This window comes from Lepidothrix coronata, unplaced genomic scaffold (assembly GCF_001604755.1).
Source record: "Lepidothrix coronata isolate B3197 unplaced genomic scaffold, Lepidothrix_coronata-1.0 Scaffold245, whole genome shotgun sequence".
NCBI lineage: Eukaryota > Metazoa > Chordata > Aves > Passeriformes > Pipridae > Lepidothrix > Lepidothrix coronata.
The window spans coordinates 58,358-75,461 of record NW_016690425.1 but is presented as its reverse complement, the minus strand read 5'-3'; the positions used below and the strand labels follow the sequence as shown (position 1 = coordinate 75,461).

At 41.5% G+C, this 17,104-nt stretch overlaps 1 long non-coding RNA gene across 1 annotated transcript; it reads right to left on the bottom strand.

Annotated features, from left to right (window-relative positions):
• Positions 1-993: 993 nt before the first annotated feature.
• Positions 994-16,701, bottom strand: LOC108507204. Its single transcript, XR_001878035.1, has 3 exons — positions 15,903-16,701; positions 10,400-10,570; positions 994-3,632 (listed from the first exon to the last, which is right to left on the bottom strand). It is a non-coding gene; the product is annotated as an uncharacterized LOC108507204 (long non-coding RNA).
• Between the last annotated feature and the right edge of the window lie 403 nt (positions 16,702-17,104).

Sequence of the window (17,104 nt, the reverse complement as noted above, 5' to 3'; positions counted from 1 at the left end):
TAAACACTCTACCTAATTATGGAAGTTTGACTACTAAACCACAATAAGAACAGTGAATTGCAGGATATTTTTGATCCCTCCAGCACCACAAAAAGCCCCTCAACAAACAAACCAAAACAGAACAAACAAACTAAACTAAACCAAACCAAACCAAAACAAAAAGACTGAAAGACTTCTCAATCAAAGCCACTCACATAAATGCCTGAACCAAAAGTCCGACACTTGACTAGATTTTTTAAGTCCCCAGATCTGGGACCGTGTTCATGCATATGTACTATGTGTCTCTAAGCACATATGACACTAAGCTAATGATAACATCTGTTCATTTCTGGACAAAGGGTTTGCTTTTATTTGTGTCAACTCATACTCTGCTTGGGTGCCACGGCTTTTGTAGCTAAATGAAATCCTTAGGTGCTGGGAGGTGGGCTTCATTCACTTACTAGTCCCTCATATGATTTGGCTTCATGCCTGTTTCCAGGAGAGTATGTCTCTGTGACACACCTTAACATTTTCTTTTCTATTTTGGTTCTGCAGAGAGTTCCTTTTTATTCTGTGCATTTGAGCTCCATGGAGGTAATATAATTCTAGATGTATTGTGTTTCTCGGACTCTTCTCAACTGGGAAATACCCCTTTGAGGGAAGTTCAAGTAAAAATATGGATGTGTTTGCATTCTAGCTTCATGGGAGCAGAGAGAGAGGAAGTCACACAGAGACATAAGGCCCCCGAATAATAGGACAGGGCTTGTGGGCTGGCAGACCCCGGAAGCAATACCATTAGAGTACTTCTCCAGATGTGGACAGCTGACAAACTTTAATGATGAAGGCTGCATCCAGGCCAGTTATGATGAACTAATTAAATATCTTGCTCCATTTAATAAAGGAAGTATGGAAGAATCCAGAGCTGTCTATAAATCACCTACCCAGTGCCCTGCCAAGCTTCTACGGTGGCAGGAAAGGTGAGCAAAAGAAAAGACAATAGGGCAAAACTAAAGGACTAAGACAAATGGAAGTTTCTGTGCTAGGAAAGAATGGTGTTGTCACCCCATCTTAATGAAAACCAAAATTCTATAGAAACTCTAAAGCTACAGGACCAGAATCAGAGCAAAAAAGTTAGAACACCATAAAAAGTAAGCATAAACACTGCTGCTTAGAGCTGAACAAATTTTTAAATAAGTAATTGATTCTCTCTGTCTCGACTTTATATGCTTAATTTATCATTCAGTTGCTGTAACTTCATTTATTTTTTTCCCCTTTCCTTGTTATAAGGTAGCAATAAAACAAGAAGTTGGAACTGAGTTCTTGATATTAAGAAAAGATCTGATTACTGTCTGAGACTAACTCTGGGCTTGGGCTGCCTCCACCTCTTCTGCTGCAGTAGTAATGCATGCTCCCTTGAGAGGACAGATTTAGTCACTGAGCGCAGCCTCTTCTTCAGAAGAAGAAAATGTAAAGAGACAGCAGTTTCTAGCAATAAAATAAAAACTAAACCAACATAAAACATTTCTCTCCCACTGATTTATTTCTCCTTCATTTCAGCTTTTCTTGAAATGTACAACCCATGCCCATCAATGAGATTTTGAGCTGTTCATGATTATTTGTAGTGCTTGAGAAAAAAGCTGATTTTGCATATATATGTTAACAAAAGAAAATACATTTTCACCTTTTTACTTCACTCCAAAAATCTACCTGAAACATGCCGAGAAACTAGAAATACGTTCTTAAAGATTAATCTCATTTGAAGACATTGAAACACTGGTGAGGAATAAAATTCTACAAAACCATATTACTTTATGGTAAAATTGTGAACGCAGTGTACTGGAATGAGTAATTTAACTCCCCACATTGCACTGTGATTTCTCCCTTCCCCTATATGTGCATGGGTGTTTGTATTTTTGTACAGACGGGCAGCAATAGAAAGCTACTGTAAAAGGATGTTTTAGTGAAGTCTTTCAATTTATTGTTAACAATTTTTTGAGATGCACATACATTTTCCTCATTGCCAAGCATCCTCTTTCAAAGATATCTTCCAAGTCCTACAATCTGAAGGTTAGAGTGTCTTTTGCATATCACTTAACCATTCTGATTGCTTCCTATTCCTTAACAGAAACATAGATAAGCAACTATTTTGTGAAACTGTATTTTGAACATCTGAAGTAATTTCTGGGGCTAGTCCCAAAGTATACTGGAAGCATGAATTAATCCTCTGTGGTATAGAACTCATAAATGGAAATGCTGGAGAAGTCTTCTGTTCACCAATAACGCAACAGAGCTCACAACAGAGAAACTATCTTTTCTTGAGCCTACTGTGAAATAAAAGGTACTTATGTTGTCTATGTTCATAACATCAGTGATGCCCAAAGCAAAGAGATTACAAATATTTTACAGAGTTCTTATCACCAAATATGTACTCACAAGGATACAGAAAGGCAGAAGTTCACATAAGAGCTACAGAAGATGGTCATAGCACTCTATTTACCAGTCTGTTATCTGTTTGTTGCCATAACCTCTCAGAAAGTACAGATTATTGTTCTACACCAAGTTTCCTTTACTTTTTTTTCTAGAGCAGGCTGGATTTTTCTTAGGATGTCACTTTACACTCTTGATATTTAACTTTTCAAATGAAATGAATTGCTGAAAACCGTCTTACACAAACCACGAGTCGTCAAAGATTTTGCAAAAAAAAAGTCCCTGTGGAGATCAAAACTAATTGGCATATGCAGTGGTTGAAATCTTGTCTCCATAATGATTCTATGATAAAAAAGTGCCCTCCTGGATTTAGCATATTCCAGGCGGGATTCAGGGACACATCATGTGTACTGGTTGTGTGTAGCCAAGATACCTTCCCAACTCAATATGGGTCTTTCCTGTGAAAGTCTGTGATACTGGAGAAGACAGTAACCAAAGCTACCATTTTTGCTTCACAGGAGGAACAAACTTAATGAAGATAACTGGTTGCAGAAGTATCAATAAATCAATCAGTGCACACATTTGTTTCACTGTAAGACCAGGGTCTGACACCCTTCAGGCTCAATGAACATTTTTGGACAAACCTATGGATGCCTGTGTCAGGTTGAATAGCTCCAACACTTGCCATTCTTCCAAGAGTCTCTCTTTAAACTGCTGCAGTCCTTCAGCTCTTGTGCTGCTGTTTGTTTCAGGCATAGTCTTTTAACAACACCTAAGTATTTTACTGAGATGTGGTTTATCTTGAGTTGTTTTCCTTCAAACTGATTTTAGTGTTATCCTCTGTTAAGCTAGAGCTATGTTTTCATATTAATACAGAATGCAGATTCCTTTACTGTGTAACTATATTTTGGCATCCCATGTCAGGAAGGTGCATGTAAGTAAATTCCAAAGCTGCGCAGCCTGGAATATCTCCAGGAGGAAAGAAAATATATTTATTTAGGAACATAGAAATAATCTCTATTATTTACGTGCCAGTTAAACTGACATTGGTGCTGTCATTTTTGTCAGATAGGTCTCATTCAACTATGGCAAGAAATTAGTCTCTGTCATCACCTCAGTCACGAGGAATGCCACCAGGCTCCAAGGGACCTCCATCCCTGTGCTCCAGGTAATACAACTGTATCCAAGAGTTTTCATTCTTGATGATTTCTTTCTTGTGTCTCTTGCTGGAAAAGGGTGAAAATTAATGTGTTTCAGTGGTGGATGTAATTACCCTGATCTGTCTGAAGCACATGATGACTTTCATTTGTTTTAAGAGTTGCTGTAAACATGCAAGCAGAGCAACGGTGTACAATGAATATAGAAAATAATAAAATCATCTGGTTTTGATGAAAGTGTGCAAAACTCTAAAGCACACTTAAAAAACATGAATCAAAAGTTTATTGAAAATATAAAGCAGCTTGTCCTCAGCAAATTTATGATTTACATCAGATTAAATGCACCATAACACACTTGGGTCAGTTTAAGAGAGTTGGGTTTGAATATCTGTATCTGAATAATCTGAATAATATGTAAGGTGTAGAAAAAAATGTGCATTTGCAGCAAATCTGCTCTGATGGAACAGCAGCAATAATGAGGTCTCATATCTTTGAGCTCCTGGTGGCATGAGAAGGATCCCAGGGGCTTAAAGATCAGCTGACAGATGGCCCATTTTCCAAGACAGGTAACATGCATGCCTCTAAAAATTTCACTTGAGTATGCTGATATTTATTGCAGGGGGCAAATCCTCCCCAAGCCAGATATCTCCTAAGGCTGCTGAGAAACTACATTCATTGCTATGTTCATTTGTAGGGGGTTTTAGCTTTTAGAGCAAGAGTAACCTGTAAATACCCCAGGGAAGGGACTTTGTCCTGTACCCTGAACCAATTATAAAGGAAATTTTTTTATGGACATAGGAGTACAAGAATCACCACGCTGACTCAGATCTCTCTGCTCCAATGACCCATCTCAGATGGTGGTCATTACCAGATAGCTCAAAGGAAGGTGTAAAAGCTGAAGGACTGCATAGTTAAGACTGGATTAAAACAGGAATGGAGGTCTAACTCACTCTGTAAAGCTGTTATGATCTCTGTGATAATTCTGGATAGTTTAGTTTCAATGCTAAACTGATAAATTCTTGGCATCAGAGACTTCCAGAAGTGAAAGGCTTCCACTAGATAATTACCGGTTACATGACACCATTCCCCCCCCATTGGCTTTGAATTTCTCACCTTTGAACTTCGCTGCATGTCATTTTGTTCTTGCGTCACGATATGGGGAGAACAGAAATTCCTGACCTACTTTTCCTATTCTATTCATCATTTTGTATCGTATTATCCTCTCCCCTCTTATTTGTCTAATTACTTAATTAAGAACTCCTCCATCTACTCAGTTTCTCATCAGCTACTTTACTTAAAACCACAGCACTTGTTTTTTCTGGTGACTAAATTATATGCTACAGACAGGAACAGGAGAAACTGAGGTGCCCACAGCTCCTTGCGGGGGCAGGGAACTGATTGTATGACACAATTTTTTGTCACGTACTCCTCTAATAATATTATGTTGAGTGAAAGTCCTTGTTGGTCCCAGGTCTACAAGATGTCCAGGTCCTATTCTGAGCTGCTACCTCTTCATGAAAGCACAAAGTACTCAATTATATCCTGACAGAACAGACCAGGAAGGAAAGAATTCCGTGCCTTCTTGTATGATTTCATACAGAAGCACCAAATGCAACCAAGTCCTGCCAAAATAATGAAGAGACATTGACCATTTGATACAAAATAAGATCTCTCAAAATGCCTTTTTTTTTTTTTAACCCTAAAACAAAGAAAAAACCTATTTGGAAGAAAAGTTTTCACTGTAAGACAAAATGTCTTTCCTGTGTCCAAAACACTTATATAACAGGAATGAAGTAATGACACTGAACTTTTGTCTGTTCAAGATAAAAATCACAAATTGCATGGCTAGAACACCGTTTTTCAGATGGTCCATTCACTGGAGCTTGGCTACTCATAGTCTTACTGTATTCCCAGTTATGTGGTGTTGAAGCAGAAGTGCTGTGCAGTGAAGATTCAAGGCAGTGCAAGAGAGAACAGAATTGGGCCCTCATGAAATCTTAATGCATTGTGAAGCTTTTCAGCTCACATACATACCCCAGTGAGACTGGGAAAAGCCTAGTTCAAAACTGTCTAGCAGTGAGAGGATATGGTTCAGTTCTGCTGTGATCTAATGAAAGATGAACCAAGCTTCTTAGAAGTCTCATAGGATTTTTACCTCAGTTGTTATAGACAGGTATGTAGTTAGTATATCTAAGCTGAAAAAGAGGGGGGAAGAGAAAGGTCTGGAATTAATTAAATGTCTTCTCTTGGAATAGCCTCATAAAACTTTTGTCTGATTGAAGTCCCTACAAATAAGAAAAAAAAGCCTGCCTACTAAAACACTAAAAATAAAGTTAAACCAAAGATGTTTTAAAGATGGTACCTTGCAAGTGAGAGAATTCCATGAGCTTTTGGCTTAGTGGGTTGACAGCCTTTTCTAAAAGGCAAACACTTGAAGGTTCAGGTTTAGGACAGGTTGTTAGTTGCCCAAATTCACTGAGTGCTCCCAGAGGTTGTTGTATGCTCCCAGAGTATGTGGTTAAGGGCTTGCTGCTCAGACGGGCTACAGAGAAACACTCAGAAGACCCTCCATGCTGAGGGTCTTCTGATTTATTTATATGAATAAGCCACCAGGCCCAGACTATGCTCTTTAGACACTACTCATTTGTAGGTGGTTCTGCACATTACTCTTTCCTTACAACCACCAAACAAATTAATATTAGCATAGATATGCAAGACTGTTGCTTTTCTTAAAAGCCGAGCATTCAGTGTTTGAGGGCTTTGGGATGTAACCTTAGGAAAGTAGGGTTCACACCAGAAAGCATTTAAGGAAGGGACAGCCATGAGTCTGGATGATATTGCTGACTGTGAAATACTATACTGACTGTGCAAATACAATAGGATTGAATATCTTGTTTAAGCTGGTGGACATGATGGGAAGGGATTACATCTTAGTTTCTCCATGTAATGACCACATTGTAAAGGGTGGACTGCAGATGAGTTGGGCTTGGGCCAGTGGATGCTGCAGGAACTGCCTACTGATGTGCAGAAGGGATGGGGCATGTTTGACAATCAGTTTTTAGTGCTTTGAAGTTAATCATTACTTGTAGTCACACTGCATATATTTTTGTCAGCAGTGGACAGGTAATGACATACAAGTGTGTCGGGTTTCTCTGTCTCCCATATGCATTATCTTCCCTTTGGTGTGAGTGGGAGTGAACCAGAAGTAGTCATGAGATGAACTAATTTCTTCTATAGGCTTGAACTCAACTTCCTAAATTAATCCAAGTTGCTTTGCCTTCACTGTTACTTTAACTTAATTTGGCTAACTCTGGCTTGCTCACGAAGATGGAACGCAGCTTCTTCTTAATTGACTGTGACGTGCACAGCTACTCTATTTCTTTTAACCTCAGTTTAGTTGCTTACCAGCTATGAATAGAGGCCTGGTTATTTGATCCTGGCTACTATTATTTTTCCAGTGACAAAAAGAGAACAACCACATCCAACTTCCCAAGTACCAGTAAAACTGGAGGTCAATTGACTGGATATAGGAATATGCTTTTTTGCAGGCAAATCCTGAGTTAGATCACAATTTATTTATTTATTTTTGTCATCAGCAGTAGCAGATATTGACTGCCAGTCACACTGGCTCCCAACTGGCCTTAAGAAGACCTGGCCTCCAGAGCCATTTCCTTCTTTGAAAGGATGGAGATATTCCTACCTGAGAGAACTCTGTGAGTCTTGAGTGGAACTGATCACTTGTTTTTTTCTGTGTTGTATAAGGATGGTGCTTGATCAAGTAAGTTTTGTAGAGCACTGAGTCAGCAAACCCTCAGCAGCTGAGTGTTCTGTAGCAGGACCAGGAACCAAGAGTTAAACATAGCAAGTAGGAAGACAGATGTCTCAAGAGATGAGCAGTCATTTCTTCTCTAAAAGTGGCACAGTATCCAAGGGGAGTAACCCAGGAGGGATTTTGTCATGCCTTCACATAAACTGAGCAAGGCTTAGGTATAAAACATCCCCAATGAGAAGCTAAGCAGCATTCTGTGGTGCGAAATGTCACCTCTGAATGAGAGTGACAGTGGCAAGGAGGTATTCAGAGAGAAATGGTTGAAGAGGAGACTGCTCTTGAAGAAGGACTGACCCACCACCATGTGTCCAGCTCTCCATTCTCTGTGATAGTGCTCACAGGAGTAACTGGAAGAGGCTGCTTTAAAACAGCCAGTGAATGCTAAACAATGTGCTTGCTGTTCCAGGATAGCCAGACATCCACTATTTTCTGGGTAGCTCCATGCCACAGGTCACTTCCCAATTGTCAGTGCTCTCCAGCTGCCCTCATTTCACAGGCTCCTCTATGAAATTGCTCCAATAAGGCAGTAGAACTGCAGATGCCCTTGGCATTTGGAAGAGACATCTGCAACATTTGATTTTCTTTTGCTTCCTTCTGCTTCCTTGCCCTGTTATCCCTGGATTCTGCCTCTGCCTCTTTCTTAGTTCTGTCCCTGTACCATCCACTTTGGCCAAAATGCTCCAATTGTCTCTGAAAACCCTCTGCTTATATGCTGAACATCTCTGTATGAGCAGACCTCATTATCATGTGGCAAGAGGTCATTTACATATGCAAATCAGGTTAATGAGAACAGAACTGTAAAAGGCTTCATTCCAGAGGCATTTGCATATCTAGCTTTAGAAATATTTGAGTGCTCTGCCCCTAGCTGTGCAACCAGGACACAGAAGCCCTGGCAGTATGTCTTCAGTGGTGATTATATCCGCAGACAGCTGCCATCCTGGTTTGCAACAGCCACTATCCGAGGTACTGGCTCGTTTGAACACAGAGGGTAGTTGTGTAATGTGTGCTTCTGCACCAGACTACTAAGAAGCAGTTAAGCCTTGGCCCTTATTGGGACAACATGTGGGCTTCTGACAGGTAGATATATGCATTTTAGCATGAAGAATACAATTTCCTACGGTGCTGTCACTAATGCACGCCTGGTGTATGATGAATGAGGAAAACAATGCAGGTACCAGGCGCGGCTCTCTAAGAATATATTGTGTGTGACACGGCACCACGCAAAATGCTGACCGTGTTTATTCTCTAACTAAGTGGGCCTCCAGCCCCCAGAGTACCCGGAGGGATCTCTTTTGGATGTTTGTAAATTACACATGAGAGAGCCCAAACTCCCTTCTCTGCCACAGATCCTGGTGCCTCTCTTGGATGGGTTCTGGGCAAGCATGTTAGGTGCCTTCTGGGTGTCTAACTGTGAAGCAAATTTGCACAAAAAGTTCCTTAGAAGAAACATCTTTTTCTGATCCCTTTTTTTTTCTGCTGGGTTTTTTTTCAGGAAGGAATATGAATGCTTTTTCACTGTAAAGCTTTCTCAGGTATTGTTCTCTGCCAGGGACTTCCATGCCTGATTCCAGATAAAAAAGGCGATTACATCATAATTTCTGAGAAAGGCTACTGATTTTCCCTTTGCTTCTGCCCTGTCCTTCTGACTAAGCTAATCAAGTTTCTGGCACATCCCAATGACTAATATCAGAAAAGACACTCCTTCTTGAAGGAGGTAGTTCTCTGCCTTGACACACTACCTCAACCTACACAGCTGCCAGGCAAATGCCAGGTGGGCAGCTTCAGAGTGTCTGATACAACCCTTACCACCTGGAAACAGAGGGAGGCTCTTACAAGTTCCCCAGAGCAAGTTATGGATGTCCCTGTGCCCTCTATCAGTAGGGAGAGCTCTGCACATCTGGCAGTCAGATAAACACACAGCAACTCAGGGTGCTTGGTACATGGTTTTGGTGATGACCCTGTATGGAATGAGCTGGGATCTTTGCCAACCTCCAAAGTACAGGATCTAAAGTGAACTGCACAATTAATGCCCTCATTTTATCTCTACCTCCACTTATTCTTAGAAACATGCAGATCATGTAGAATAATTTACCATATTTCAAATAATACTGTTCAATAGTTCAACAGAATATACAGTTCCATATGCTACTGTCCATGTTTTTTCTCTCATTTGGCCTTGCACTTCCAACTCTAATGCCTCAGCGTGGCTCAAACTCCACTGCAGTAACTCCTTTGAGTGATTCCTGTATTGCAACACTTTGCCTGTAGCTATTCTCAGCAGCTCTGACATGACAGACAAGATGAATTATCTGTGTCTATAGGAGCAAGAATAGCTCCTACACTTTTGTGGAGGAGGAACCTGGGACCAAGCTGGTTCCTCCTCTCAGCTGATGGCTATCACAGAAGATTCTTTCTGTCCGTACACAATAGACAGACACTTTGGCATTTGCCTACTTTATGACACATCGGTGGATGGACAACACTATCTAATAAATGAGCTGCTTTTTGCGTGGAGTTGGTCTGCAGACTGAAGATGAGATTCTCACACCTGTAATGAAGCACAAATTTACCAGTGTGCCTGAATGTCTGGATATCCCTTAAGGCCTGTGCATTCACATGCCAGAGGTACAGCTCTGCTGCTGAGCAACCTATCTTATTGATAGCACAGCTGGATGTGGTCATGACTTCATCACTGACAGCTCACAGCTATAAGAATCCCTTCTTGTTTAAGAGCACTCAGGACTGAGCAGTCAGCATCCCTGCTGTGCCCCTAGATTGTCACCTTTGGAAGCTGATCTCTCAAAAAAGCATTCCATCCGTTTCAGAGCAGAATTGTTCTCCTCTGTTCAACAAACTCTGCCACATGGGTTTGCTAAGAGAGGAGAAAAGCAAAATACAAACTGCTAAAGTAAATACCTGTAGGACTAATGAAAGTTGAAGTCAGTTTTCCATGTTTGAATTCTACTTTTCAACTATGGAAATTCAAATTTAAGTAGCTCAAACTTACCATCTTGTCTTTGTTGTTTCTGGATGTGTGTCTTTGTTTCGCTGAATATCACGTTTAAAGCTTCTCACACAGAATACAATTTGCCTCCTTGTGTAGCGTGAGAGCAGAAGCCAGAGATTCTGTTTAGTAAACGACGGCTTAGGAGGTGTTCTGTTTTACATAAGCAATAGCCTAAAAGCAGCCAAACCAGAAGGGCAAAGAAAATGTAATCATTTCTAGGAAAAGGGAGCAGCCCTCTCATTATCTTTTATTTGTTGGAAATATATGTATGGATTTTTTAAAAGTATTAATAACAAACAGTTTTTCACTCAACCACTTTTCACATGTATATCTTCCACATTTTGCTTAGAATCCTGCCCTTCCCATCTTAAGAGCACTGAACTGATTTTATTGCCAATTCTGAAAAGTGTTAACAGGAGTAAATCACTCCTCAAATTACTGCTGTTGTTCCCTTGCCCTGAGCCAAATTCACTGCTAAGCACCTCTGACCACATAGCCCATATAAATGTTCATAATAGAGGAAGCGCCTCACATCTGCTTATTCTCACAGAATTAGGAAAAAAAACTTACGAAAACCTATGTCATTGTAGTTTTTGATATATAAAAACATATAGATTTGGTTATAACTTACTTCTTCATACCATATGCTCAATATTCAGCAGAAAAATTAAAGTCAGATATGCAGGTGCCAAAAAAAGTGCATAAAATTAAGAAAAAAAAAGAAAAAAAGAAAAGAGGGAAACTAAAGCTGTTTGGCGGTGTCAATTTTCATTGTGCACTACATTGTGGAAGAGCTTTTGAACTCTGGTATGGAGGAGCTTTATTAGAAACCAATTCTCCTCAGACCTCTAGAGGCCTAGTCCTATACAAGAGCAAGCCAGGTGCCAAAAAGAAAGAAGGAAACTCATATAGAAGTGTGTTTCTAAGGTATGAGCCAAACACAGTGAACTGCAGCAAGAATTGCTACCGATGAGTCTAAAATATTCCTACAAAAAATGAAAGATGTTTCTTACTTTCCATCTCCTATATTCATTTCCCCTATTTTATTTTTCACTCGTAACATGTCCCTTGTTTTTGCCACTCTTGTGATACACTATTCCTTTTCTTCCTTTCCTTTTCTTTTCTTTTCTTCCTTCATCTTTTGCTCTTCTAACGTCCTATTTCTCCTTCCTAATTCTCATCTCACAGTCTATCTCTGTGCCTTATTAACCTCCTTTCTTTGTTCCCTCTTATTTACCTCCTTTCCTTGCTCCCTCTGACTTAGAGTGGCATAAGCTCATGTAAAAGCTTAACAATGTAACTATGAACTTCAGACAAAAAAGTGAAGTAGCAAATTACTTTGTATTATATTAGCTGGAATTAGAAAGCACTGTTACAGAATTCCAGCTCAATAGAAGTGCCGTCACTTAAGTATCTGGACAGCTGGAAGTTTCATTTCATTTTCAGTGCTGCACTTTGCTCAGTTTTTGCTGATAGACTGACAAAGCCACCTGGTTGAAAATGAAATTATTTCAACAACTGTGAAATACTGCATTACATAACGGCCAACATAAAGCCATCATTCTCTGTGTTTACATTGGTACTGATTCTTAACAGCGTGCTGTTAACTCAGCATAAAGGTCTGCTGCTCTAAAACAATTCAGGTACAAGGACAACTCTTTTACAGCCAATCATGCTTTGCCCCTATAAAGAATTATTATATCAATCTAAACTGGCATGCAAATTAATGTTCACCCCTCAGCAGCTTAAATTTACATTGTGACCCACAGACTTTTCATATCCCACCACTGAGAATCATAACTCCATGATCACTACATGCACATCCACACTATCCCAAGAATCAATGGCTGCTACAGCCTTACACATATTATCAAATCCAGTTGCTTGTCAATTAACCCAGTACGACATCTGCATGAAGGATTTAAATAAGGAGCATCATATTATGCTGTGTGGTCGATAAAGCGAAAATGCAGGCACAGACAAGGCTTACCATTTGGCCTGATACCACAGCATCCGTCTCTCTGAATGGAAGTTATTTATGCTCCCACTGAATTATGGCTTGTATTCAAATATTGGCAAGGATGCAATGTACAAAAAGTGTAACATCTACAGTATGCTGTGGTTGGCTATAGCTCTTGGGGATCTCTTAAAAGGGTAATTTCTCCTTCAGGAGCGTGGCTGTCAGTCCGGGACTTGGGGGTGGATCCTTTTAATCTCAGAAAAAAGGTACTACTGAAAAAATTACAGGAGGAGCAGATGTGTTCTTCAGCACATACATGTACAGCGGAAAGAACACCTTTCACAGCACTGGCTAAATAGAAGCTCTATTAGAAAGAATCCTGACTTTTATAAAGTGAAATGAGGTTCAGCTTTTTCTCCATCAGGAAAAGCAGATGAGCTGATGAGAATAATGAAGTGCATCACATTGACAAAGGAGTTGAATCTGGACACTCTAAGAGAACTAAACTCCTTTATAATTTAAAATAACAAAACTGCCCCCAGTACAATGAGATGTCCCACATACAATCAGTATGAGCACACAGAACAACCGTCCTCCCAGTCAACAGCAACTGCACTGTTTTCTCCAGCTGGAAAGACATCTCCTGCTCTTGAGCAAACTGGTGATCCTCAAGTTGCGAGTGAGATAAAAGGAAATCTCTCCCACTGAAGAGTTGCAAACAAGTGAGATAAAGTAAGTTTAAAGGGTTCCTGGTATGTTTAGCTCAAATGTTGGGCTCTGCGTCAAATAACTTGTTATTGACTTAACCATGATGGAATGTTTCCATTAAGAAATATTGCAATGGAAACAACTTAATTTAAGACAGAAGTAGTACCTGCGGAACAAACTTGTGGCATAGTGCTGCTGCACAAGCCAGGCATGATGCATATTAGAAGAAAGAGAGGCTGTCTAGTGTTTTTCCATTGCTCAGCTCAAAAGAAACTCAGAAAAGAAACATGGGTCAAGACCTAAAATTTGGGAACTGAGTATCTACATATGGATTGTAAAAACCACACTATCACTGACTTCAGTAGCAGATTGATTACAGACATCAGTGCCCATATCCACTGCCTTCAAGGGATTAACACCACAGGCTATAGACACACCATCTATAACGCTGCTGCTTCTTTTGAGAAAGCACGCAGGATCACTCTCGAGGAGAAAAGACAATGCAGAAAGAATCGTGTCTTGCAGAATATACCACCTAAGGAGTCTTTCTGCTGTGCCTTTTGCAACCAGACGTTCCTATCTCGTATTGGCCTTTTTAGCCACCAGCGCGCTTGTAACAAACGTGGGTAGAGCCCTCCATAAATCTCCGGTTCGTGAAGCCCAGCCATGATGAAAGGCTTGAACCATAGGCTATAAGGTTCCATAAAAAGTTTCCTTCTACATCCCTTTCTCCCATAAAATAATATTTCAAACTCTTGATAGTTCACATATGAATGCATGACATAATAAGCCCTATTAAAGCATACAAAGACAACTTTCAAGTCACTCCTGAACACTCTCAAAATTTGGGAGCTCCCTAAATTTGAGAATTTGGCTTGGTACTGCAGGACAGCAAATCAAAATGTTTGCCTCTGAATTCCCTAGGTCCCCAGGTGTCCAAGGGTGAGGCCTCATAAGAATTGCATATCTTCAGGAAACAGGCAGCATAAAGACCAAAGAGCTTTAACAAGTGAGAACACAACCGAGATTTTGGCTTTATAAAAACTTAGCTGATTTAATAGGAAAGGGCCTGTCTGAAACAGAAGCTAAAATGAACCCTCTTTGCCTCTCCCTTTTGCTCAACTTTTAAATTAAGTTCACAGCATTATACGTAGTCCTCTACTCTTGTTTAAAGCTCAGATGATTTTGTCCATGCTAAGAATGTATTTTATTGAATATTGACTTACATGTTTTGCAACATGCTTATTCCTGGGGTAGATGGAGCCACTGAGAAATGAGGCTGCCATGGAAAACTGGAAGATTCACAAGGACCGTAGGCTGCATCTTTGAAAAGTGTTGCCATGGTTGCAATGGAGCGAACCTACCCCTTCCTCTGGTTCTGCCACAGAACTTGGAGCCCTTGATGAGGTGGATGTTATAACCAGCCAAACAAGGGGACACAAGGAGAGGGAAACAAGAATATAACTGCAGAGAGATTTGGGAGGTCAATGCATGGGTGCCCCAAACTGTGATGTTAGCAATGCAGCCCCTTGAGGAAGGATGACCTCTCCTCTCAAACCACATGGCAAATATCTTCTGAAAGGTGAAAAGTACTTGTAGGACTGTGTGTGTAGGTGGAGGCTGTTAGCCTGACCATGATAAGGTCAGGAATCAAAACTTAAGAGACAGATGAATATTCTCATGGTAAAAAGTAGGAAAGGAAAATTTTCTTAATAGGTATGGAACTATACAAAAGTTGTATGATGGAGAACTGTTGATGATGGAGAACTAAGAAAAATCAAAGTAAACCTCTGTAAACAATAATCTCTTCCACTTGGTAGATTCTGTATGAAGGTATCTGAGAAAAAAAAGGGGCTGAAATACTCCTGAAGATCTCTCCCATAGCAAACTGAAAAAAGCTACAGCATGCTACAAACAGCTAGAGAAAATGGCCTCTCTCCTAGTACAACACAGCCTTTGAGTGAGATACTAACCTGTAAAAATCATAAATTACTTATTTTTACAGAAATCATCCAGACAGAAATATATACTTAGCTACCAAAACTACACTTCCTCAAAGCACCACAAGAATAAATACACACCTTGATTTTGCAGAGAAAACTACCATGACTCTGTGTAAGTGTAAACAGTGTAAGCAGCAAGTAATAACGCTTTTTTGTCTCACCTTAAAATATATTGGAGACATCCGAGCAGAGAAACAAGTACTTCTGTAAGCTGCACAAGTCTTTTTATCCCTGTCTCATATTAAGTATTGCTAGGCTATAAAGAATCAGGGACACAAGTATCGAGAGAGCTAAAATAAAATAATACCAATGACGGTCACAATAATACATTTATGTCTCTTTTCCTTTTGGTTCCAGAGCTGCTACAGCACACAACATAAGTTTCTGCTGCAAATAACAGGACCAGAAACAGACTTTTGTCCTTTTAGGTGAAAGCCAAAATTCTTACTTGAGTTATGGAACTGGAGCTTTATAGAATTTCTACCACAGAACATCAGTATCACAGAACAATCATGAGAGCTGCCGATACTGTATTATGGAAAGTACACTTAGGAAACGAGTAAAAATTGTGCACCAGCATAAATCACAGCCACACCTTATTCAAAAAGAGCCACACGATCAATGTCAAAAATGGGTAGAACTCCCAGTAAGATGTGTACTTGTAAATTAGTGGATGAAATTTAATATATAAGGAAATAAACACTGCATAGTGCAGGAGATGGCTCAGGGCAGGGTAGCATCCACACAAAAAACCCATCTCCCATTTCACTGAAATCCCCAAAGAAGTAACGGCGAGTGATAGCCATCGATGAAGAGCTTTTGGCTGGCTCACCTGAAATCACGTTGGCAGAACATACACCAGTCTCAGCTCTGCCGAACCAACAGGCCAGCTTGTGTAGGATCCCAGCCTGAGCAGGCTCAGGCGAGTTTTATGGCACTTAGGGGAACACATGTGTGCACTTTCAGAAAGGAGCTCAAGGCTTCAAAGGGCAGGCACTGCCTCAGCCCCTGCTCCTGAGTGAAGGTCTGTGGGTTATCAGAAGTGGGGGCCACGGGGTACCATGGCTCTCAGTACTCAGCACCCCCAAAGCAGCATGGCCCCTGCCCAGGGCCAGCCTGTTTGGCTTAAGAAAAGACACTGACAGGGGACCTAGTTGATGTGTGTATATATCTGTAGGCAGGGTGCCAAGAAGATGGAGCCAGGCTCTTCTTGATGGTGCCAACCACCAGGACGAGGGGCAACGGGCAGAAACTTGATGCACAGGAAGTTCCACCAGATCATGAGGAAGAACTTCTTTACTGTGCCGGTGACCCCGCACTGGAACAGGTTGCACAGAGAGGTTGTGGAGTCTCCCTCACTGAGAGAGGAGATATGTGAATATCTGTGGAGATATTCAAGTACGTCTGGACACAATCCTGTGCCATGTGCTCTGGGATGACCCTTTTTGAGCAGGGAGGTTACACCAGATGACCCACTGTGGTCCCTTCCAACCTTGCTCATTCTGTCATTCTGTGATCCTTTACGTAGCATAAAATTAGATTTCTGTTCCTTTTTACACCTTCGTGGCCATTTGTTCCAAACCGACAAAGCGTTTCTAATTTAGAGATGTTGAAGAGGGGTGAAGCCGCGGGCCGAGGCCTGCCGAGGGGGCGCGGCAGCCCCGTGAGGGGCTCGGCGGGAGAAGCCTCAGCCCCGACCCAGCCGTGACTTTCCGAAGCTGCAGCCGGCGGTGGGAGGATATGTGCCGGCCCTAAACCCACGGAGGAGCGTTCTCCGCTGAAACCTCCGCCTTCCCCTGACGCCACCGAGGCAGCTGGAGGTGCGGCCCCCCGCCCCGCCGCTCCGGGGCGATCCAGGCCGGGTTTCGCGGGCGGTCGGGCCCGGCCGGCGGAGCCGCGCTCCCCGCGGCAGAGCAATCGCGGCCGGGGCGCGGTGGTGCCTGCGCCGGGCCGCGCTCTGGAGGGGGCAGGGAGCTCCCAGCGGGAGCCGTGAGGGAGGACTGTGTCCTCGGCCCGCGTCCGCCGCGGGAGCGA